The 25360-nt window shown below is 35.0% G+C and overlaps 1 long non-coding RNA gene across 1 annotated transcript; it reads right to left on the reverse strand.

The window, feature by feature from the left end:
* Positions 1 to 530: 530 nt before the first annotated feature.
* Positions 531 to 4946, reverse strand: LOC141677342 (uncharacterized). The gene is made up of 5 exons (XR_012557386.1): positions 4848 to 4946; positions 4547 to 4601; positions 3844 to 3918; positions 720 to 857; positions 531 to 637 (listed from the first exon to the last, which is right to left on the reverse strand). It is a non-coding gene; the product is annotated as an uncharacterized LOC141677342 (long non-coding RNA).
* Between the last annotated feature and the right edge of the window lie 20414 nt (positions 4947 to 25360).

Raw genomic sequence — 25360 nt, forward strand, 5'->3', positions numbered from 1 at the left:
GCTGTTATATTTTATTACTTGTTCGAAACATTTATACAATTGTATCCAACCCCCCTTAAACAATTGTATTTTCACTGGGCAACACAAGTTACATGAAGCATACCTAGGTATAATCAGGTTAAGCTTCACATCCTAGCATTATATCCTATTTTTTGTTTCCAGTCATCAAAAAACCTGATTTCTTGCCTTAAGGTAGTTGATTCTTATTATCCAATATTAATTACGATCCATAAATCTGCCTTTCCTCCGAAAGCTATTCTATAGGAAAATATTAAATGCCCCTTTATTTTTAAAGAGCTTAATATATAATGTTCTTCAAAATAGATGCGTAAGATGAATATACCTGTGGGATTTGCCCCCGTGCTCGAAGTTCCAGGGTTCTCATTGGGCGATTTATTTTTGTTAATTTTATCTATAGCAGGGTTTTCATTGTTGCTTTCTGGCAAGTCACTGGGCCAAACCCAAAGCAGCTTAAGAAGCAAATATTGCTTACTTGCTATAGCAAAAAAGCAAGAGATAGGACAACAGGGCTTATACTTGCCACGGGTGAGGCGCATGAAAAATACTATATATTGGTTACCTGCACCGTGCTCATCTGTTGAGGCACCCTCTCCCTCGAGCCTGCATCGCTGATCATCTAACATGGTGAAAGGTACTAAGTATCAGATATTAAAAAGAAAGTTGAATAGAAAGACAATTATACCTCCCAGAAGATATACCTTGTAAGTTCCGACGAGAATTTTTACAGATCCGCTTCAACACTTTCCGTTCCTCCACCATTTCTCTGGTCAGGTAAAGCTTAGGCTGCCCCCTTTTCCGCATCTGCTCCATTGAAGAAATGCACTACTAAGTGTAACCTGAAATAGCACGATGCAACAGCCTGAATCAGTGATGTATTATAGCAACAATACAATGCTTTCCACCAAATGCATTCCCAAGCCTCGCCCCCTCAAATTTTATGCAAACTGAAAATACAAGATAACTGACATGCCATAAAGCTTCATTTTATTTTTGTTAGGCTGATGGCCCTGTGCTAATTCACGTATATTTAGTATTAAAAGACTACATGCATCAGATACAATTACCAAAATCACCAACCGCAACACCAGGTAGAAAATGAACAATGAACAATGACTATGATGTTAGAAAGCTCAAAGAGGAAATTTCGTAGAAAGTTCTGATAGACAAGTTCCATATGCAAAGTATGATCTTGTGTTACGAATAATTTTAGTTGAACTCTTAAATTTTGTGTTTTGCAATATGAGGATATCAAATGTATTGCATTATTATTGAGTTAGATATTGTTTCATCAAAGCTGGGGATTACGACGTGTGAACTCAAATTAGACTCATCTAGATTGTTGCATGAAGGTCCATGATACAAAGTGTGATTCAATATTGTTGCATTAATAATATTTATTTATTTGGTTGTGTTGCTGAAGGTTGTTTTAGCAAAAAATATGGCCTGACCTAGGCTTCATTATCCGTTAAGTAAATAAATTTGTTAATGCCCTAAATTTGAAGCCAGAACATAAATTGGAATACAGTTTAAATCAAAAATTATTTTACATTCTTCTGCTTTCAAGAAGGCCTTCTTGGACTATGAAATCGGAACATGAGAAGTATTATATTTGAGCTTACGGAGAAATGCTGACAGCAAACCTATATGCAAACATATTGCATATTCATATTCCATTATAATATATTTCATCATAAATATGCATGTTTACATAAAACTTCATTACAAAATAAAAAAAAAATAAAAATAATAATAATAATAATAATAATAACAATAACAATAACAATAATAACAATAATAATAATAATAACAATATTAGTAGTAGTAGTAGTAGTAGTAGTAGTAATAATAATAATAATAATAATGATAGACAATAATAATATACAAAAATAATATATAATATTTTGCTTTAAAAATATTTACAAAATAGTATTATTTTTAAATGTCAAAGAAATCTTTATTACTAAAGACCAAAAGTTTGATGACCAATATTTGATCATTTTTCATAAGATTACTACTTTTTATCCATATAGAATTATGATTACAGGTGTTGCCCCAAAAAAATTGACATAAAAAATTCACAAATAGTTTATTTATGTGTTTAAGAGCCCACTATAATTACCCATCCAAAATTAAATTCAATTTAGCTCGAAATAAGAACACGCACTGTACTAATTTTATATTATAATATTGACAATGATGAAAACCATAATAATACACATATGTAAAGCAGAAATTAACATCAGCATCAGGACAAGAACTTAAATCACGACCACAATTTTAACAAAATAAGAATAGCAGTGGCATGGTATTAATCAGAATATAATATTAATAAAAATTGATTAGAATTATTTCACATTTAAGCTCTGCCAGACATTCTATGCTCCCCCATTTTCATGGTTTTCCAGATGATAAAATTAAACGGCTATCGAGGATTGCTAAAAGAAAAAAAAAACATGGCAAGAGATTTTGCAATGAAGTACCTATGTTCTATCTTTCCCTGTATATCAAAGAGCTGACCAGGTTGGACTGGGCCGATGGCAGAAATAAATCAAAGGCATGTAGTACTTTGAAAGGAGTAGACTACTTGGAACAGCAGGGGAAAAAATAGGCAAACACCAGCAAACTTACTCCATCATAACGATCAATAACATTTTAAAATTTTACACATACATTTGTATAAAGAAGAGGAGAGATGTGGAGTCTCATAGGAACTAATACGACTATAATGCACAAGTTTGCACCCACTCTGATGCACTTAAATAAGTCTGATGCAAACTTTTTATAAGTAAGCTATAATTTTTTCTACAATATCAGCTTATTTAGCTTCACTAATTATTTGAAGCACAGTGCAACACACCAAATAGTGCTCTAAAATAGCATCCTATAAACATTAAAGGCATGCAAAACTAATATGCAATTCAAATAGCTCAAACACAATAGTGTTAACTACTTATCTTCAATAGAAACACCCCCACCACCAAAGATAGGCAAAAGAACAGATCATATTTCAAATACCAACTCTCATTCATATCTACACATACCATCACAGTAGCATAGAAAATCAAACTATTAAAAAATTAAATTATAAATTTGCTATGCTTAGAACTGTAAGTGCATCAATGCTAATAGTAGTCCACTAAATCTATAGTAACACATCGTGGCCTGTGGGCTCACCCAGATCGAGTTTGAAGACAACCAACCCAAGTCCTAGATTTTTTTAACAAAGCCTTGCTTTTATCTACAGGCAAAAACTTTTCATATATTTAACGAATCCATTTACGGTGGGAGTATACATAGTTGAATATTAAAATTTTACATTTATAACAGTCTATGTATCCAGACATTTTGTTTTAAGTTATCAGCAGATCGGGTTTGAAGACAACCAACCGCTTCATGAAGAACACAGAATAGGCGATAAAAAGTACATTCAGAATTTAGGCCCTACCCACAGAAAACACAATTACATGAATCAACAACATAATTACCTGTCACAACACAAAATTCATGCTTGAATTCTTATCCATACCTTACATATATCATACTAACATATGCACATACGCATACAAACACGTCAAGGCCAGCAAGCAAAAAAAAATTGGGCTTTAGCACCTAAAAATTGGAGAAGTCAAATCTACCCACAGAAAACACAATTACATGAATCAACAACATAATTACCTGCCGCAACACAAAATTCATGCTTAAATTCTTATCCATACCTTACATATATCATACTAACATATGCACATACGTATACAAACACGCTAAGGCCAGCAAGCAAAAAAAAAGGGCTTCAGCACCTAAAAATTGGAGAAGTCAAATTACCAACTTACTATGCAGCGCCCACAATCAAGCCCTTACTCAATTCACCGCGCAAGAACACACAAGAACACACCCAAGCTGCAGAAAACACAATTACATGAATCAACAACATAATTACCCGCCACAACACAAAATTCATGCTTGAATTCTTATCCATACCTTACATATATCACACTAACATATGCACATACGAATACAAACACGTCAAGGGCAGCAAGCAAAAAAAAAGGGCTTCAGCACCTAAAAATTGGAGAGTATCTGGTAATAGGCATCTCTACATCAGATTTTTTTATATGTGGAATGGTGAGAATTTAAGCAATATAAACGTAACTAACATGTACTTCATATTAAGCCAACTCATTAAGAAACTAACATGGTCAATCTCAATGTTAAAATTTTGCTCAATAACATATGAACCCTGATATATTCTAATACTTGTTAAAAAAAACTCGAATCGATCGACCAAATGACATGAAAGAGCTCAATCTTGGTTCAAATACAAATACCATTGAGTCACTAATTACAGATTCAACCTCTAATAAGAAAAAAAATTATACATTTACCTAGTTGGATTGAATTAAATAGCAAAAATTCTATCACATAAATCCATTCAAACAAGCTTATAAAGAAATATAAGAGAAAAATATGAATATACATGTTATATAGAAGAGCAACTAAATTCTACAACCAGATTTATGTTAAAAACCTGGGTATTGTAATTGCTGATTCTGATTTTGATTCCAACCCGAGTTATGCCATTCCTGAAAGCAATTAGACACATAATCAGTCCGTCTATGCAACTATTATGCACAAAATAGAACTTGTGCAACTCCATATTATATAGAAAAATAATTACAGTTCCGCATAAAAGATGATTACTTTCAAAAAAATTAATTACTGATAAATGTTACAATCTATAGAAACGCACAGTAATACAAGAGTACTTGCTCAAGTGCAGTTAGCAACTTAATCCGAAAGCACAATAAATTTACAGAATAGTAACTTACTATACAGCGTCCACAATCAAGCCCTTACTCAATTCACCGGGTAAGAACACACCCAAGCTGATACTGAATTGCAATTTCATATATGATGACCGAGCCCTGTTGTTCCCGATAAGCTATTCGTGTAGCATTGTAATAGAACCCGACTCATGTAACTGAGTGGATGGTATTTTTGTTATTCCAGGCTATTCAAGGGCAAATCAGTCTTTTCACATGTTTTTTTTGGCAATTTTTACCCTTCTTGTTAAGAGAAGAGATATATAACATATAACATTCATAAATGAATACAAAAGTATATTTAAATTTGAATATGGAAAAATTTAAATTTCTTAATATCGCCTATCAACAACATCTCGTATTTCGAAAAATATAATTCTGAACAATCCAACAAAAAAAATTAAGAAAATTTATTGAAGATCCAACAACTTCAAGTTCAATTATATATACTGAGATTACTAATTAGTATTGATTAAACATTTCAAATAAAGTACATAATATTGACAATGAATATAAATACATTGTATTTAGAGTTAAAGATTTTTGCATAAGAAATCCAATCTGTTCCCAAAAAAATTTAATCAGTAAAAACTCCAGTGCACTCGGGCCACATATTTTACATAACAATCTTACTTATTTTGATCAGGAAAGAACTTGGATTTTAACTATTATTTGTATTTATTAAATAAAATTATTTTTTGATAAATTATTTTTAACCAAATTTTTTTGTAATAACAAAATTATAAATATACTAATAAAATTTCACATAAAATCCTACCAGTCGATTCTACTATGGGGCTAGAAATTTTAAATGAAATTCGGTCTGGTACGACTTGATTTTAAAAAAGACTTGACCAATCCAATTTTAAAATACATAATTTTTTTAAATTGAACCCAAATTTTAGTTCATATTTATTTAAGGACCCATACCGAATTAAAGTTTTATGATCGTTATATAGCGCCTACATCTCTTATTTTTAAAATTTGTAATATTGGAGGGCCTTCTCAATAACAAATCCAAGATCCAACTTCAACTTTGATTAAGCAAAAGGAAATAGTGAGATTAAAAATTATTAATATATCACTAAGTTGACACTATATGTAAATGAAAAAAGAACACTACAAACTATTACAATTATTAATTAAAGTATGTTCATGTAATCTTACCCCTAACATTTTTAACGTAGTTTTAAAAATATAATTGAATGACATTATTCATACTGATGTACAAATATATAAAAGAGCCCATAAATCCTAATCTCATATCAAACTTCAAATTATATTTGTTATTTAAATTTATAGATATTGTATATCATGTTGCATTTAAAACATAAATTTTAAAATTCAAATATGTAAAAATGTTTGGTTATATGTAATTTCAATTGAAAATTTTAAAATATTTAGCAAAGCCATAATTCAAAAGATTAAACTATGAAAATATTTTTGTGTTTCTAATTATACAAAAGAATACATGCTTCGAAAATTTGTTTTCCTTAATAAATATATTTTAAAATTATACATACAAAAAATTTGTCGAAGCACCAACACATGACTATAAAATTAAATGGGAAAAAATAATTATGTAATGATTTATAAATATTTTTTAACAAGATCTCAATAAATATCAAGAGAATCAAAAGTTATAAATTTGTATCTTAGATTCATTTATAATCTATTTAAATTGGTACACAATTATATACGATTGATGAGATATTAACATAGAACTACAATTTATATTTCAAAAAGAGAAATTATTAATAATATAGTTAAATATAAATCTTAATATTAAAGTTGCAGGAAACATTCTATTTCCAATTTTAATTAAATAAAATGTATGAATTCTCAATTTAATTTGGAATTCAACAATATTTCAATTGTGTAAACAAAATTTTAAGTAAGAAAAAAAAGGTTAAACCAACGAGAAAATATGAAATAAAAATTAAATTTATTATTTCAAACAAATTACATGTGTGCTTATGTGTATTAGTATTTTATTTTTATTCTACATGTGTAATAATATAGAAGTGTGGATGGGTTACTGTTTTATACTGATTTTTTATAATTTTTGTTTTATATAAAATTCAAATTTTATATTTGTATATAAATTTTTGTTAAAATTAGGCGGAAGCATCTTTCTTATATGCATGCAAAAAGTGAGAGGCTAGCATAAAATGGGAGAGAGAGAATAAGAATCAATATTTGAAAATTATGTCAAATTACCTAAGAATTTAAAACTTTTAAAATAAAAAATTATGAATATAATTTGTGCATAATATTTTTTTAATTATTGTTATATATACAATAAGTGGTTATATACCTTACAAATAACATGCTACAGAGCTTCACCACATCTAAGAAAATAAAACACAAACATGTAAGAAAACAAAACACAATACTAAGGTTGAACCAGGTGGACAAAAGAAACCAGTTACTTCTAGGACAAATACGAACTATATATGAGCCTCTGCACGTTCCTTGTTGTTAGATATTAAATGCAACACAGAGGGGGAATGCATTTTTTGGATTTTTAGCCTTTTTAAACTTGTTTGGATTTTAGGTTAACAAAGCAGTTTAGATTTTACAGAGATAATGTGTTTACAGAAATAACTAACAAAAAATAGAATTTTCAAAACTCACTTAATTTGTATTAATTAAGTTGGTTTTGCTACAAATTCCAGGTTCTTAAAATAATAAGAACTCGGCATTTTTCTTGAGAGAATACAAGAAAATTTAGATCTGTTTGTTACTTGTGAACTAAGGACCAGTGCGTGCTTTATAGACTAGCAGCACATGTTTACAAGACTTACGCTAAAATATACTAAACTACTGTTGTGCATATATTGTGTACTTGATGATTACATGAACAAAACACCTTGTTAGATTTTACTTAGTGAAATTATGTAGCACTCGACAGATAAGGTTTATAGTCCCAACGGATGACTCAATATAGTCCCGACGGATGATGACTTATTATCCATCGAGTGAGTAGCTTATGTAACAATTAGTCTGTAGCACATTTCTTCATACACATTGTTTAGAATCTGTAGTAGTATTTGAGTCATGTTGACCTCAGTTAGATATGCAGAATAGGTTGATTAATTGTACATAGATGATATTCTGTAATTCTGTATAAGTGAAATGAAGTCAAGTGTCTGATTGCTACCCGACGGATGAACAAACAATAAATTCGACGGATGATCAACAATCCGATGGATGATCAATATCTCGACGGATGATCATGAACCCGACGGATAAAGAATTCAAATATATGTTGACAGTCACAACACAGTCACATGCGTCGAGTGGATGCAAATGGAAAGTGGTAGCCTATTCAACTGGGTTTTCGAGAACAAAGAAGCATTGCCATTTCCATGCTATTATGAAGATATTCAAAAATGCAGGAATAGAGTAATGAAGTAGCATTGTAATAGACTAGATAATTTTCGTTTTATTATCATGTCTTATTACTTTGTAATCTTGGTGATATATATAAACCAAGAAGTAGCAACTACAAAAAAAAATCTGAGATAGAAGCAGAGAAACATTTGTAAGCAGAATTCTTAGTATTTCTCTGCATTCTTAGTTGCTCAATATTTGTAAGCAGCTGTGAGCATTTTGCACACAGGATTCTCTCGATATATAATATATATCTCTGGTGAAATCATTCAAATCCACCAGAAAGTTTTTAAAGACTCTTATTTTTAATTAATTGTATTTTGATTCATTTAAGTATCTATTCCGCATTGTGCTAATCAATTCACACTTATATATATATTTGAGTTAGAACATTTTATTTCGAGAAAAAGTTTCAAGAATTACATTCAACCCCCCTTCTGTAATTCTTGTCATATTGTTAAGGGACTAACAATTGGTATCAGAGCAAGCTCTTAACTTACAAAGAGTTTAAAGATCAAAACAATACAGCAAAATGAACAAGAAGGATGTTGGAGTCAAGATCCCTTTTCTGGATAAAGATAATTACCATCATTGGAAGGTAAAGATGCATCTTCATTTGCTTTCTCAAGATGAGGCCTATGTTGACTGCATAGAAAGAGGCCCTCATGTTCCAATGAGAGCTGCAACAGGAAACGAGCCATCAGTCCCCAAGCCAAGGCATGAATGGTCTGATCCTGACATTGAACAAGTCAGGAAGGATAAAAAGGCCATGAATATCCTGTTTAATGGAGTTGATGGAGATATGTTTGACAACATTATCAACTGCAAAACTGCCAAGGATGTTTGGGATACAATACAGATCATCTGTGATGGCACTGAGCAAGTTAGAGAAAACAAGATGCAGCTCCTGATTCAGCAATATGCGCATTTTCATAATGAAGAAAGTGAGTCTCTCACTGACATTATTAGTAGGTTTGACAAACTACTAAATGCTCTAAAGTTGCATGGAAGGGTCTATCAGACAAAAGACCCCAATCTGAAATTCCTTAGATCTCTTCCAAATGAATGGAAACCAATGACAGTCTCATTAAGAAACTCACAAGATTATAAGGAGTTTACTTTGGAGAGACTGTATGGCATCCTGAAAACTTATGAGCTTGAAATAGAGTAAGATGAGAGGATGGAGAGAGGAAAGAAGAAAGGAGGATCCATTGCACTAGTTGCTGAGTTGGAAAAAGAGAAGGAAGTGAAGATGGAAGCTGTTGAGTCAACTTCAAGGGTCTGTGAAAGCAAGGGCAAGGGGCTTGCAGCTGAAAATGAAGATTCTTTGAGCCAAGATGACATGGAGGACATTGATGAACACCTAGCATTTCTTTCCAGGAGATTTGCCAAGCTCAAGTTCAAGAAGAACTTTGGAGCAGCCAAGCCAAATAGAAACATGATTGATAAATCAAAATTCAAATGTTTCAAATGTGGCTTGGCAGGGCACTTTGCCAGTGAGTGTAGGAAGTCAGATTCCGGTAAGAAAAAGTTTGAGCCTGTGGATTATAAGCAAAAATACTTTGAGTTGCTCAAACAAAAGGAAAGGGCTTTCATAACACAAGAAAATGACTGGGCAGCAGATGGTCTGGATGAAGATGAAGATGTCAGCTATGTTAATCTAGCCCTAATGGCCAAGTCTGATGAGACAGAAACAAGTTCTTCAAGTAATCAGGTAATTACTGAAAACCTTGCACATTTATCTAAAGCTGGGTGTAATGATGCCATAAATGACATGTCTACAGAGTTATATCATTTGCGTGTTACACTTCAGTCTCTTACTAAAGAAAATGCTAAAATCAAAGAAAACAATTTGTTTTTGAGTGAGAGAAATAATGTGCTTGAGTCTCAGTTTATTGATTTTGAAAAGTTAAGAATTTCCAAAGAGGAATTAACTGAGTCCTTCAAGAAAAAAGAAATTTTAAAGAAGCAGCTCGAGCGTGAACAAGAGGTTATTAAGGCATGGAAAACATCCAGGGATGTCCATGCTCAAATCACCAAAGTTCAAGGAATTGAGTCTTTCTGTGATACAACCTGGAAAAAGAACAAAGAGAAACTAGAACCAAATTTGGTAGATGGAGTGATAACAGATGTAGTCTCGACAGATGATGAGGATCATCCGTCGGATAACAAAAAGGGTTATCTATCGAATGATGAAAATCTTCATCCGTCGGCTGTGAGCAAGCCTATCAGTAAAGCCAAACTTGTTAAGCCGAATGAGAAGTATGGGTCTGTTTCCAAGAACTTTGTTTCAGGAGAATCGAGTCAAGTTAAGAAAGGGAAAAGGCTAATGTTGGTCACATGTGTGACGACTGAGAATTTTGTGACGTAATTAAGTCAAGAAAGTATGTGTTATGTGATATGATTATAATTATGTGACTAAGTGCTGATTAATTGTCTTTTCTGTATATGAGAGTATAGGTGCGTGGATATAAACGTTCCAATTTAAAGAGTCAGCTTAGAAGTTAAGCTGTGCTGTCGGGCCGTCAGGTAGAACGGAACCCGTCCTAATAAGAAATTAAAGAATATAAAATGTGAATTATGTGTGATTGAATGAGTAAATAAAGTATTTCGTCCTAAGTAATGTGTTGATTGGTAAAGATAATGAGAAGCGTAATCGAAACGCTGAGCGTCGGGCCGTCAGGCTGAACGTGACCCGGTACGCGTAAAAGAGGATAAAGATTAAAGAGGGATAAATTCTATGATCAGACCTGAGTCGTTATGTGATTATATATGTGAGATTGTTGTCTGTGTGCATGGCTATGTGTTCTGTGACAGTTTTTATGAATTTTAAAGGAATTATGTGATTTAAATAAAGGTTTAATTAACCTTCGCACATTTTTATAAAATCATCCGAGTAAGATAAAAACATGGGATTTATTCTGTTATCTTCGTAGTGGTCCTAGAGACTTTTTAAAAATGATAAGTGAATTTATTTGATGGTCTTTGCATTTTTAAATTGATTTTATGTGGAAAATGTTATTATTAAAGCAAGTTTGCGAAATTCATATAAAATCAACCGTTCGCTCAAAAATTCATTATGAGTAATGGTTGGAAAGCTAATTTCGAGATCTACGTGTTAAAGATTTTTATTCAAAGCAATTTCATCTTTCCGAGAGAAGCATTTGCAGATCAACTCTATTTTCTTTTAAGGATAAAAAGAGAATCAAAATATACAATAACCTAATTACCATATTACCTCCCTTGGTAATATAAAAACCACCCCACCTCCTTCTCCTTTCTTTTTCTTCCCAAGCCCTTCTCTTCTTTCTCTCTTTTCTCTCGTTTCTTTTTCCCTCTCTCAGATTTTTCTCTCCCTCTCGGTACACTCTCTCTCTCACTTGTTCTTCATTCATTTTCGGGTATAGAACCCTGATTGTGTGAGAAATAGAGATATCTACTTGTATTCATACATGCATGTAGCTATTTTTAAGTTTTTGAGAGAGATCAAAGTTGGGTTTGGTGGTTTTTGAGTTCGGCTTTCATGAAAACAAAAGGGGTTTGTGTTTTAAATAAGGATATGTGTTTGCATGTGTGTATTACTTGTAAAAATGGGTGGTTGATGGTTGGAAACCCCCGAATGGGGGCACTACCGAGATGCCACCGCCACCGGTGATGAACTCTGGTGAACCGGTGGTGAGCCATGATGTTAAAAACTGAGCTCTAGAACCTTAAAATCAAATATTTGTGTTTGCATGTGGTGTTTTGATAAAAAGGCTGAATGACCCTTACTATTTTAGGAAATCATGTTGATTGTATTAAAATGAATGAGTTATTGATTTGATGTTGAATTATAGGTTGATTTGTGATTTAAGGATTAAGGATATCAATTTGCATGTTTTGTTTTTGAAAAACCCGAATGGTTTTGATCTTTGAAGTTATTGATTTGAGTTAACTTGTTTAAAGTAATTTGGATTGGTTAATGGATTAAAAAGGAATGAAATTGTTGTTGCATGCTAGGTTTAGGTTCGGATTTTGTGCTAATAAGAAGAGGAATTTGATTTTGTGAGTTAATCTTGGTGAACACTAAGTTTATAAGGCCTAAAGAGTGATTGCATGTTAGTTTTAAAGAAGATCAAGATGTGCATGTCATTGATTTGTCCTTGAGTTGTAAATTTGAGTTTTGCCGAATGGAAATTGAGTTAAAAAGGGATTAATTTGATGAATAAGTGGATGCATGTTGATTAAATGGATTGATTATGTTGAAGTCACTAAGTAATGCATGGTTTGGTGATGTAATGAATAGAATGATTTAATAAGGGATTAAAACAAGAAAGAAATGTGGTATATAACCTTGCATTTCAAAATCTATGCTTGCATGTTTGATTTATGGAAAACCCGAATGGGTTCTGAGGAGTAAAAGAGGAATCAAGTTGGTTTTTTTATCAATTATATTAACGACTAGTGAGAACTTGATTGCATGATAAAAATGGAGTAGTGTTTATGTTCGAATTTTGATGATTACAAGGAGTTGTTGATTTTGATTCTTAATATGTTGTGATTCGGATTCTTGATTGAAAAGAATGAAATTTAAGTGCGTGAATGACCCTTGTGAATTGCAATTAGTTGTATTTGATTATATGAGGATTGAAATTGAATGTATTTGGTTGTGTTTTGCATATATGGTTCGAATTAAAGAATAAACGAAAAGGAAAACTTAATCGTTTGAATATAAGAGCTATAAGTGATATCTATGGTCGTAAAAAGAGTTATGTTAGTTAAGCGAGTACGCTTTGGTTGTTAAGTATATAAGGATATAAAAGTTGCGAGAAAAGGGTCATGCTAAATGCTATGTGCTTTGTGCTTATGTGTATAAGCTATATTCGTATACTCGAGTCAAAGATATAGTTGAGTTATCGTATTGAGTGATCGTTCCGGGAACGAGAGTTGAGAATCTGATTAAGGTCTTGGTTTTATTGTAGATTCGGAGCGTGAGGGCATTCAGGCTAGGAAAGGAAAAGATTTACTAGGTGGCAGTAGTTCAACCTTCAGGAAAGCAAATTCAGGCAAGTAACTCTGATTACTTGTGTAAATGGTTATAAAGAGAATGTTGTTCATACCATGTAGAGTATTGAACTGTTTAAGTATGAAACCCTTGTTTTATGAAACCCTGATATTGATTTGAAGTACCCTTGTTCTTGATAATCTGTTATTGATAAGCTTATTGATTTCACCTTTTGTTAATCTGTCCTTTCTGTTCAAGTTACCTATTAAGCCATGAATCATATTGAACCCTTTGATTATCCTTGGTAACCCTGTTTAATGATACCCTATTTCTCTTGATCACCCTATTGATCCCTAAATCAATGTTGATTCTTTTAATTTAGTGCCTTGTTATCCTTGATACAGAATTCTTATGAATTGTTCCTTGCGTATCTTTGAATCACTCCCTGAACTTTGTTTCCTTAAAATCTGAATTAAGAATGAGTTTCGACTTGAAAGAGTCCGAATGATTTCAAATGCTTAGTAATGATAAAAATGGATTTTTGAAAACCTATTTGTTTTTCCAACTCAAGGTTTTCTAAATAAATTCCTGATGGATTGGATTGGGACGTAAGAGGCTAGTGGGACTAGTCCAGTCATGGTAAGAGGCTAGCGGGGCTAGTCCAACTTAAGGCTGAAATTATGCCGAATGGTACCTTAAAGACCGGATGGAGGTCGGTACGGGCTGATCACCCGTACATAATGAAATGGAAAGATAAGTGATCCAATCAAGGGTTCTAATTGATTATTTAAAAAGGGAACTAAAACTTTTCGTTCAGTAAATTGATTTTTGAAAATGAAAATGGTTTATATTGCTTTGAAAAGAGTTGATTATGTTATTGTGGAGCTTAAAGCTCGAGAACCCTGATTCTTGAAATTATTGATCATATGATTGATTCTATATATTGAAATACTGTTGCTTTCCTCTATTGAAAGATCTATTCTGATCCTTTAAAGATTTGTGATGAATGTCGGCTTTCGTCCTGCTTTGAGCCTTGTTCCTTGAAAGCCCCATACTATTCTTCAGAAACCTTTCCTTAACCCAAAAGATGGAAATCTGCCACCTAGATCAAATAAAGTAGAATGCCCTGAGTTTGGTAAAGCATATTGTGATTTGATATTGTAGAATTGCTATATAGTTACTTGCTGAGTTTTATACTCATTTGTTTTGTTTTAATCTAACCATGGTAGTTAAGCAAGAAGATGGCCAGGCTTAGGCGCACTGCTCGTAAGAGCGTACCTGGTGGTCCCTACCGTGTTGAGGGCTTCTGGTTGCCAGAGCAGGTAGTGGTAATTATGAGTGAGCTCACGCCTGGAAAGAAGTGTTTAAAGATACAATGGGTTATCTGTCGGTTCCCAGCCGGAATCGATATTGTTTATTTAATAATATTTTGGGTTTATAAGTTATATTTTATGATTGGTAGTTATGATCTTGTCTCATACTATATCATGTTGATCCTGTTAGTAGTTAATCGGGGTTTATGCATATTTAATTATTAGATTAGAGGTGTGTGAGTCCTCATTTCCTAACCCCGAGATTGAGGGCGTCACAAGTTGGTATCAGAGCTACAGGATCTAGTCCCTGAGACAAGTTAGGATTTAAAAAGGGGTATTTTGGGAATATATCTATATCGCGAGAGAGTTCGACTCATATAGAGTTGAGTTAGACTATTAGGTATAGTCTAAGGAAAGTGTTTATCGGTAAAGCGAAAACTAGAGTTAGGGTGTGAATTAGCTGGAAGCTTTATTTAACCATAACATTGTTTCTTGGTTGCTGTTTTGTGTTTTCTCTCAGGATCCTAGTAGTGGTAGTGACTCAGACTCAGAGATTAGTTTGACTGGTACCCTTGTGGACCCCGTTCCACCCTCTCAAGAGGAGCCTGTGTATGTTAGTTCAGACCCAGAGGAGGACCCTTCTGAGAGTAGTGAGATCCCCATGCAGATTTCACCCTTGAGGCCAGATTCAGAGACCCCTGCCCCTGAGCTAGAGTCCGAGATGCCTAAGACTGCTCCTGTCAGTGTTGGTGGCAAGTTAGCCCAGGATCGAGACTTTGTGTACTCCCGCATTCCTGAGTTGGGAGCTTTGGTAGATAGGTTGATTCGGGATTCTAGGCAGAGGACTACAGTGGTGATGGAGGAGTGGAGAGCTAGGATTCAGTTGGTGGAGCAGGTTGCCAGGAGGAGATTGGATGAGGGACCATCCACTAGTGATGCTGATGCTGAGGCCCGGAGGCTGCATAAGATCATTCGCTGGATGTTGGTTGTGTTGAGAGAGATTTTAGATGATTAGACGGGACTGTTGGTTGAGCTCGTAGATTGTTGTTTTTCAGCGCCGGTAGGCTTTGGGATGCTTGGTCAGATACCGAGATCCCTTTTTCATTTATCATGTTGTATTTTAGATCGGTGTAGTAGTAGTAGTAGTAGTCGTAGTAGTAGTATTAGTATTAGTAGTAGTAGTAGTAGTAGTAGTAGTAGTAGTAGTAGTAGTAGTAGTAGTAGTAGTAGTAGTAGTAGTAGTAGTAGTAGTAGTAGTAGTAGTAGTAGTTTGAAGTTAGGGGTAGATAGGGGGATGTTTTCCAGTTTTTCCTCTGTTTAACCCTGTTATTTATTATACCTTATTTCAGAACCTGTGATATCCTGATGTACCCTTTGTTTAAATAAATCCATTGTCTTATTTTCCATTGTGCACCTTTAATATCTCTTCAACTGTTCTCAATACCATGTTTTAATAACAACCATGTTTTCGTATAACCATGTTTAAAGCTTATAAAACCCTGTTATGTGCCATGATAAAACAACACTGATATGAGAATTATGTAGTAATAGGATTGTATGTACAAATTGGGTAAAACTTAAAACCCACAAAAGAAATTTCATAGAAACTGTTGTTATATATATATGCCATGCCATCGTATTGCTAAATAATTGCTCAATCAGGTTTGTAAGAAATGGCCAACTCACCAGATCACCAAGAAGAAGAAATTCCCACCCAAGACCCCGAAATAAACCCAGAAACCACTATGATGAGCAGACTTGCTCAGCTTTTGCAACAACCTGTGGCCCCTAAAGTTGGAAACTTTAAGCACTTTCAATCTGTTCATCCCCCAGAATTCTTAGGTTTGCCAGACCCGATTAAAGCTCAGTCGTGGTTGAGAGAAATGGAAAAATCTTTTGAGTTAGCAGAAGTTAAGGACGACAAGAAAGCTCAGTATGCAAGTTATTATCTGAAGGATGAAGCAAGTTTCTGGTGGGAGTCTTCTAAGGCGCTGTTGGAAGGCAAAGACTTATCATGGGAGAAGTTCACCGAGATGTTTCTGGAAAAGTATTTGCCAAGTTATATGCAAGATCAGTTGGAGATGAAATTTCTGGATCTTAGACAAGAGGATATGTCAGTAGCGGAATATGAAGTGAAGTTTTCGGAATTGTATAGATTCGTACCTGAGTACGTGAATACAGAAGCGAAGAAGGCTAAGAGGTTCCAGCAGGGACTCAAGCCGTGGATTAGGAGTCAAATAGCAATATTGGAGATCAAGAATTATGTTGCTTTGGTTCAGAAAGCAATGATAGTGGAAGGTGAGCGGGAAGCTGCAAGAAGAGAAAATAAAGGAAGAAAGAGGAAGTTTGAAAGCTCTGAGCAAGAGCAAGGAAGCTCAAAGTTCAGAGGGAAGTTTGGGAAAAATGGTGGAGGTCAGAACCAAAAGTTCCAGAAGTTTAGACCCGGTAATGGATCTCAGAAGAACCGTTTCCAGAAAGTTGGACAACCGGGGAAGGATAGCAGACCCCAGATGCAAGAATGCAGGAACTGTGGAAAGAGACACCCGGGGAGGTGTAATAAGCTGGATATAACATGTTTTAAGTGCAACCAGAAGGGGCATTATTCTTTAGAATGTCCAAATGGAGTAAGGAAGCCTGATTCGACATGTTTCAAGTGTGGTAAAGTGGGCCATATGGCCAGGAATTGCAAGGAGCCTGTTCAGAAGGCTAATGTTCTCAGAATTGCTGGACCGCCGTCTCTCCCAGCACCATCAGCTCAACCCAGAGCTAGAACCTTTAACATGACAATGAAAGATGCGGTGCAAGAGGTGGACGTGGTAGCAGGTATGCTTGTTATAAACTCAGTAGAAGTAAAAGTTTTGATGGATTCTGGAGCAACTAGATCTTTTATCTCTGAAAGTATCCTTGATAAGTTAAATTGTGTTGCGTACCCTCTAGAACCTGATATGATTATAGAGGTAGCAAATCAAGAGAAAGTTGTTGTTAGTAAGATTTGTCCTGATTGTGATGTGTCTATAGAAGGTCGGCACTTTTCTGCTGACTTAATTCCTTTTAAGTTAGGAGAATTTGAGGTTATACTAGGAATGTATTGGTTGTCAAACCATGAGGCGCAAATAGAATGTAAAAGTAAGAAGGTGAAGTTAAGAACCAAGGATGGTGAGGAAGTGATATTTAAAGGAAAGAGGCAAGAGAAGAAATTTCTAACGGCTATTGAGACAAGAAGATTAATACGTCAAGGATGCGAAGTTTATTTGGCTCATGTCGTGGATGTGGAGAAAGAATCTGTAAAGATCGAGGATATTCTGGTAGTAAGAGATTTTCTGGATGTGTTTCCTGATGAATTGCCTGGACTACCTCCAGACAGAGAGATCGAGTTTATGATTGATTTGGCTCCTGGTACATAACGAGTGTCAAAAGCTCCCTATCGCATGGCGCCGGTCGAGATAAAGGAATTGGCAGCTCAGTTGCAAGAATTGTTGGACAAAGGAGTGATCCGACCGAGTGTATCCCCGTGGGGCGCACCAGTGTTATTTGTAAAGAAAAAGGATGGAAGTATGAGGTTGTGCATTGATTACCGCGAACTGAATAAGTTGACAATCAAGAATTAGTACCCTCTACCGCAGATCGATGACTTGTTTGACCAGTTAAAAGGAGCTTCGTGTTTCTCAAAGATTGATTTAAGATCTGGGTATCATCAGTTAAAGATTAAAGCGGAAGATATACCCAAGACAGCGTTCTGAACGAGATACGGACATTATGAGTTTTTAGTAATGGCATTTGGCTTGACGAATGCGCCAGCTGCATTTATGGATCTTATGAACAGAGTATTCAAGCAGTATTTGGATAAGTTCATTATTGTGTTTATCGAGATATACTAATTTACTCAAAGACGGAAGAAGATCATAAGGAGCATTTGAGGATTTCCTTGGAAATTCTGCGAAAAGAGAAACTGTATGCTAAGTTTTCAAAGTGCGAATTCTGGCTAAAGGAAGTGCAATTTCTTGGTCATGTAGTTAATAAAGAAGGAATTAAAGTGGACCCAGCCAAGATAGAAGCTGTAATTAATTGGGAAAGACCCAAGACTCCGACGGAAGTCAGAAGTTTTCTGGGATTAGCCGGATATTATAGAAGATTTGTGCAAGATTTTTCTAAGATTGCCGTTCCATTGACAAAGTTGACGAGAAAGAACAAGAAGTTTGTTTGGACAGAAAAGTGCGAGGAAAGTTTTCAGGAGTTAAAGAAGAGGCTGGTAACCGCCCCAGTGTTGGTATTACCAGATGACAAAGGGGAATTTATAATATTTAGTGATGCTTCATATAAAGGACTTGGATGCGTGTTAATGCAACATGGGAAGGTAATAGCACATGCGTCAAGGCAACTCAAGCCGTACGAGCAAAAGTATCCAACGCACGATTTGGAATTGGCAGCAATTGTGTTTGCCCTTAAGATTTGGAGGCATTATTTGTATGGGGAAAAGTGCGAGATTTATACAGATCATAAAAGTTTAAAGTATATCTTTACTCAGAAAGAATTGAATATGCGATAAAGAAGGTGGTTGGAATTGATCAAAGACTATGATTGTGTGATAAACTATCATCCTGGAAAGGCAAATGTGGTAGCTGATGCTTTAAGTCGAAAAGAAAGGTTGAATATGTTAATATCATCGGAAGAATTAATCAAGGACTTTGACAAGATGGAAATAGAGGTGCAGACTCTAGAATGTGGAGGTGAAGCTATATATGCAATGTTGTTTCAACCCGAGATTTTGGAAAAGATTCGATGCTGTCAAGAGCAAGTGATGAATCGTGAAAAGGATAAGTTGACGGGAGAAGAAATTAAAGCTCAAAAGGATGGAAAAGGGATATACCGTGTTAACTCACGTATTTGGATACCTAATGTCGTGGAACTAAAGCACGAGATTTTGCAAGAAGCGCATAACTCGAGATTTTCAATTCACCCTGGAAGTACGAAGATGTACCAGGATTTAAAAGGAAATTATTGGTGGCCAAACATAAAAAAGGAAATTGCGGAATGGATAAGTAAATGTTATACGTGCCAAAGAGTCAAAGCGGAACATCAAAGGCCAAGCGGATTGCTTCAGCCACTGGACATACCCGAGTGGAAATGGGAGCATATAGCGATGGATTTCATGGTAGGATTACCTAAAACCAAGTCAAATCATGATGCGATTTGGGTGGTAATCGATTGGTTGACAAAGTTAGCACATTTCTTGCCGATAAACGAAAGGTTTTCATTGGAAAAGTTGGTCAAATTATATCTGGATGAGATCGTGATGCGTCATGGAGTTCCTGTATCTATCGTGTTTGATAGAGATCCAAGGATTAATTCGAGATTTTGGTGACAATTCCAAGATCATTTGGGAATGAAATTGAAAATGAGTACGACATATCATCCGCAGACAGACGGACAAAGTGAAAGGACAATTCAGACGATTGAAGATATGTTGCGAACCTGTGCAATAGATTTCAAAGGAAATTGGGATGATCATTTGCCCTTAATTGAGTTTTCCTACAACAACAGTTATCACGCGAGTATTGGCATGCCGCCTTATGAAGCGTTGTATGGAAGAAAGTGTAGATCCCCTACTTATTGGGACGAAGTTGGTGAGCGCAAGTTAATTGGCCTAGAGCTTGTTCAACAAACGAAGGAAAAAGTTGAAATGATACGAAAGAGATTAATTACAGCTCAAGATCGACAGGCAAAGTACGCAAATCAAGAACGGAAAGATGTGCAAATCGAAACTGGAGATAAAGTCTTATTAAAGATATCTCCTTGGAAAGGTTTAACTCGATTCGGAAAGAAAGGAAAGATGAGTCCAAGGTACATTGGACCATTTGAAGTATTGCGACAAGTTGGGAAAGTGGCGTATGAATTGGCGCTACCTCCGCAAATGCAACATCTGCACAATGTGTTTCATGTATCTCTTCTGAAGAAGTATAATGCTGATGCGAGCCATGTGATCGAGTTAGAACCAGTGGAAATCCAACCAGATTTATCCTATGTGGAGCAGCCAATGCGAATTTTGTATCGAAAAGAAAGAACGCTTAGAAATAAAGTTGTACCTCTAGTTAGAGTGTTGTGGAGAAATCCATTAGTCGAAGAATCAAATTGGGAATTAGAAAGCGAAATGAAAGAAAAGTATCCCCATCTATTTGCTTAGATTAGATTCTGGGGACAAAATCCTTTTAATGAGGGTAGATTGTGACGACTGAGAATTTTGCGACGTAATTAAGTCAATAAAGTATGTGTTATGTGATGTGATTATAATTATGTGACTAAGTGCTGATTAATTGTCTTTTCTGTATATGAGAGTATAGGAGCATGGATATAAACGTTCCAATTTAAAGAGTCAGCTTAGAAGTTAAGCTGTGGTGTCGGGCCATCAGGTAGAACGGAACCCGTCCTAATAAGAAATTAAAGAATATAAAATGTGAATTATGTGTGATTGAATGAGTAAATAAATTATTTCGTCCTAAGTGACGTGTTGATTGGTAAAGATAATGAGAAGCGTAATCGAAACGCTGAGCGTCGGGCCGTCAGGCTGAACGTGACCCGATACGTGTAAAAGAGGATAAAGATTAAAGAGGGATAAATTCTATGATCAGACCTGAGTTGTTATGTGATTATATATGTGAGATTGTTGTCTGTGTGCATGGCTATGTGTTCTGTGACAGTTTTTGTGAATTTTAAAGGAATTATGTGATTTAAATAAAGGTTTAATTAACCTTCACACATTTTTATAAAATCATCCGAGTAATATAAAAACATGGGATTTGTTCTGTTATCTTCGTAGTGGTCCTAGAGACTTTTTAAAAATGATAAGTGAATTTATTTGATGGTCTTTGCATTTTTAAATTGATTTTATGTGGAAAATGTTATTATTAAAGCAAGTTTGCGAAATTCATATAAAATTAACCGTTTGCTCAAAAATTCATTATGAGTAATGGTTGGAAAGCTAATTTCGAGATCTACGTGTTAAAGATTTTTATTCAAAGCAATTTCATCTTTCCGAGAGAAGCATTTGCAGATCAACTCTATTTTCTTTTAAGGATAAAAAGAGAATCAAAATATACAATAACCTAATTACCATATTACCCTCCATTGGTAATATAAAAACCACCCCACCTCCTTCTCCTTTCTTTTTCTTCCCGAGCCCTTCTCTTCTTTCTCTCTTTTCTCTCGTTTCTTTTTCTCTCTCTCGGATTTTTCTCTCCCTCTTGGTACACTCTCTCTCTTCACTCTCTCTCACTTGTTCTTCATTCATTTTCGGGTATAGAACCCTGATTGTGTGAGAAATAGAGTTATCTACTTGTATTCATACATGCATGTAGCTATTTTTAAGTTTTTGAGAGAGATCAAAGTTGGGTTTGGTGGTTTTTGAGTTCGGCTTTCATGAAAACAAAAGGGGTTTGTGTTTTGAATAAGGATATGTGTTTGCATGTGTGTATTACTTGTAAAAAATGGGTGGTTGATGGTTGGAAACCCCCGAATGGGGGCACCACTGAGATGCCACCGCCACCGGTGATGAACTCCGGTGAACCGGTGGTGAGCCATGATGTTAAAAACTGAGCTCTAGAACCTTAAAATCAAATATTTGTGTTTGCATGTGGTGTTTTGATAAAAAGGCCGAATGGCCCTTACTATTTTAGGAAATCATGTTGATTGTATTAAAATGAATGAGTTATTGATTTGATGTTGAATTATAGGTTGATTTGTGATTTAAGGATTAAGGATATCAATTTGCATGTTTTGTTTTTGAAAACCCCGAATGGATATTGTTCTGTCGGTTCCCAGCCGGAATCGATATTGTTTATTTAATAATATTTTGGGTTTGTAAGTTATATTTTATGATTGGTAGTTGTGATCTTGTCTCATACTTTATCTTGTTGATCCTGTTAGTAGTTAATCGGGGTTTATGCATATTTAATTATTAGATTAGAGGTGTGTGAGTCCTCATTTCCTAACCCCGAGATTGAGGGCGTCACAACATGAATGTCAAACAGTTAAGTGACAGACTTGAAAAGATTGAGGTAAAAACAGAGGCTAAAAAGAAAAACAATAGAAATGGTAAAGTAGGAATTAACAAACACAATAACTACACACCTGATAAATATGCTCCTAGAAAAATCTGTGTCAAGTGTGGTAGTGTAAATCATTTGTCTGTTAATTGCAAATCTGCCATGCCTACTTCCATGTTTGTGCCACCTCACTTTCCTAACATGAATGCCATGCCTCCCATGCCTATGAATGCTATGTCTACACAGAATATGAATGCACAGTTTGCTAACATGCCATTTGCACCTAATCCTTATTATGCTGCATTTAGTATGCCACTAATGCCATTTAACATGCCTTACTGGAATAACATGTTTACTAATAGCATGCCATTCCCTGTTGATTATAATATGCATGATAATTCTGTTGCAATGAATGGTTTCAAAGGCCCAACTCAAATGACCAAGGATGAATCTGATATCCCCAAGTCAAATGAGATAAAGCCTAAGAAACAGAAAAAGAAAGCTAACAAGGCAAGACCTAAGGAAACTTGGGTACCAAAATCAACTTGATTTGATTTTGATGTGTGCAGGGAAACATAAAGAATCTTTGGTACTTGGATAGTGGTTGTTCAAGATACATGACTGGTGATTCTACCCTGCTCACAGAGTTTAAGGAAAGAGCTGGCCCAAGTATTACTTTTGGAGATGACAACAAGGGTTATACTGTGGGATATGGCTTGATTTCAAAGGACAATGTCATCATTGAGGAGGTTGCCTTAGTTGATGGTCTCAAACACAATTTGTTGAGTATCAGCCAGTTTTGTGATAAAGGCAACTCAGTAACCTTCAACTCAGAAGCCTGTGTTGTGACTAATAAAAGAAGCAACAAAGTGGTTCTCACTGGTGTGAGAAAAGGAAATGTGTACCTAGCTGATTTCAACTCATCTAATGCAGAATCTGTTACTTGTCTTCTCAGTAAAGCAAGTCAAAATGAAAGTTGGCTATGGCACAAGAAGCTATCCCATTTAAACTTTAAGACCATGAATGAGCTAGTAAAGAAAGAACTGGTTAGAGGCATTCCTCTAGTGGAGTTTTCTAAGGATGCTGTTAGATATATTTGATAATGTCATGTCTAATATGATTTATGTTTAGTTTTCAGATCTTACTTAAACAGGACAAATCAGTACTTAACTGAAATCAGCACTTATACTGAAGTCAGAACTTAAGTTATCAGTACTTAATATTCAGGAGATATTTATCAGGAGATAATATCAGGACTTAAAGGAAACTTTCAGATAAGGAAGGCGGCTGATTGAAAGGAAAGAAGATCAAGACAAACGTAGGAAGAGATATGCATGAAGAAGGAATTCTGTGAAGAATGGAATACTTGGAAGAAAAGATAACTGATTGATATATTTTAGGAAGTAGAATTATATTCCATATCAATTAGCGATTATCTTGTAACTATGTGATATATAAACACAGACATAGGGTTTACACTATAAGTGTTATCATTATCGAGAATATTATTCATTGTAACCCTAGCAGCTCTTGTGATATTTGTTCATCACTGAGAGAGGACAGTTCCATATTGTAACAGAGTTTATTATATTGAATAAAGTTTGTTTTCTGTTACTTGAGTTCTTTAATTCAATTTGATTGTGATAAACACTGTATTCAACCCCCTTCTACAGTGTGTGTGACCTAACAAGTGGTATCAGAGCCTATCTGTTAACACACAAACAATTTAAGATCCAAAAATAATCATGTCTGAAGCAGAAACTCCAACCAAGCCCACCAAAACTGAAGAACCCCCAAAGACTCAAATCCATAGTCGATATGAGACTATTAGAGTTCCCATACTGAAACCATCTGAATATCCCATATGGAAGGTGAGGATGACTATGTTTCTGGAAGCTACAGATCCAGAATATCTTGACAGAATCAATGAAGGACCTCACAAGCCAACAAAGCTCGCTGTTGTAGTTGCAGGTGAAGCAGCAAAGTCTGTACCAAAGGAGAAGAGTGATTACACTGCTGAAGATATAACATTAATTGCTAAGAATGCTAAAGTATGACACTTGCTGCATAGTGCCATTGATAATGTAATATCAAACAGAGTAATTAACTGCAAGACTGCAAAGGAGATATGGGATGCCTTGGAGACAAGGTGCCAGGGAACTGATTCGATTAAGAAGAACAGGAAGACTATACTCACTCAAGAGTATGAACACTTTAACTCAAAGCCTCATGAGTCATTAACTGATTTATATGACAGATTTGTCAAACTCTTGAATGATTTGTCACTAGTTGATAAGGAGTATGATCTTGAAGATTCAAACCTTAAATTCCTGTTAGCTCTTCCTGAAAGTTGGGATTTGAAGACAACAATTATAAGAGACAACTATAATCTTGATGAAACAACTCTTGATGAAATTTATGGGATGCTCAAGACTCATGAACTTGAGATGGAACAAAGAAGCAAGAGGAAAGTCAAGGACAGTTGCTCTTAAGGCTGAAGAAGAATCCCCCAAGGCAGCTACCTCAAGGAAAGACAAGGGAAAAGCGCTCATCACAAAGTCTAATACTGAGTCATCAAGTTCTGATAGTGATGATGACTCAGAAACTGAAAGCTTACCTGAGATGGATGCTGATGAAGAGATGATGAAGCTGTGTGCTCTTATGGAGAAAGGAATCACAGGGATTGCATACAAGAAATTCAGAAAGCGAAAGAGGTTTTCCAGGAAAGGTGCAAGTTCTGATAAGAAGAGTTTCAGAAAATCTGAAGGCAAATGAGGGAAGTCTGAC

This window comes from Apium graveolens, chromosome 8, assembly GCF_009905375.1.
Source record: "Apium graveolens cultivar Ventura chromosome 8, ASM990537v1, whole genome shotgun sequence".
Lineage (NCBI taxonomy): Eukaryota > Viridiplantae > Streptophyta > Magnoliopsida > Apiales > Apiaceae > Apium > Apium graveolens.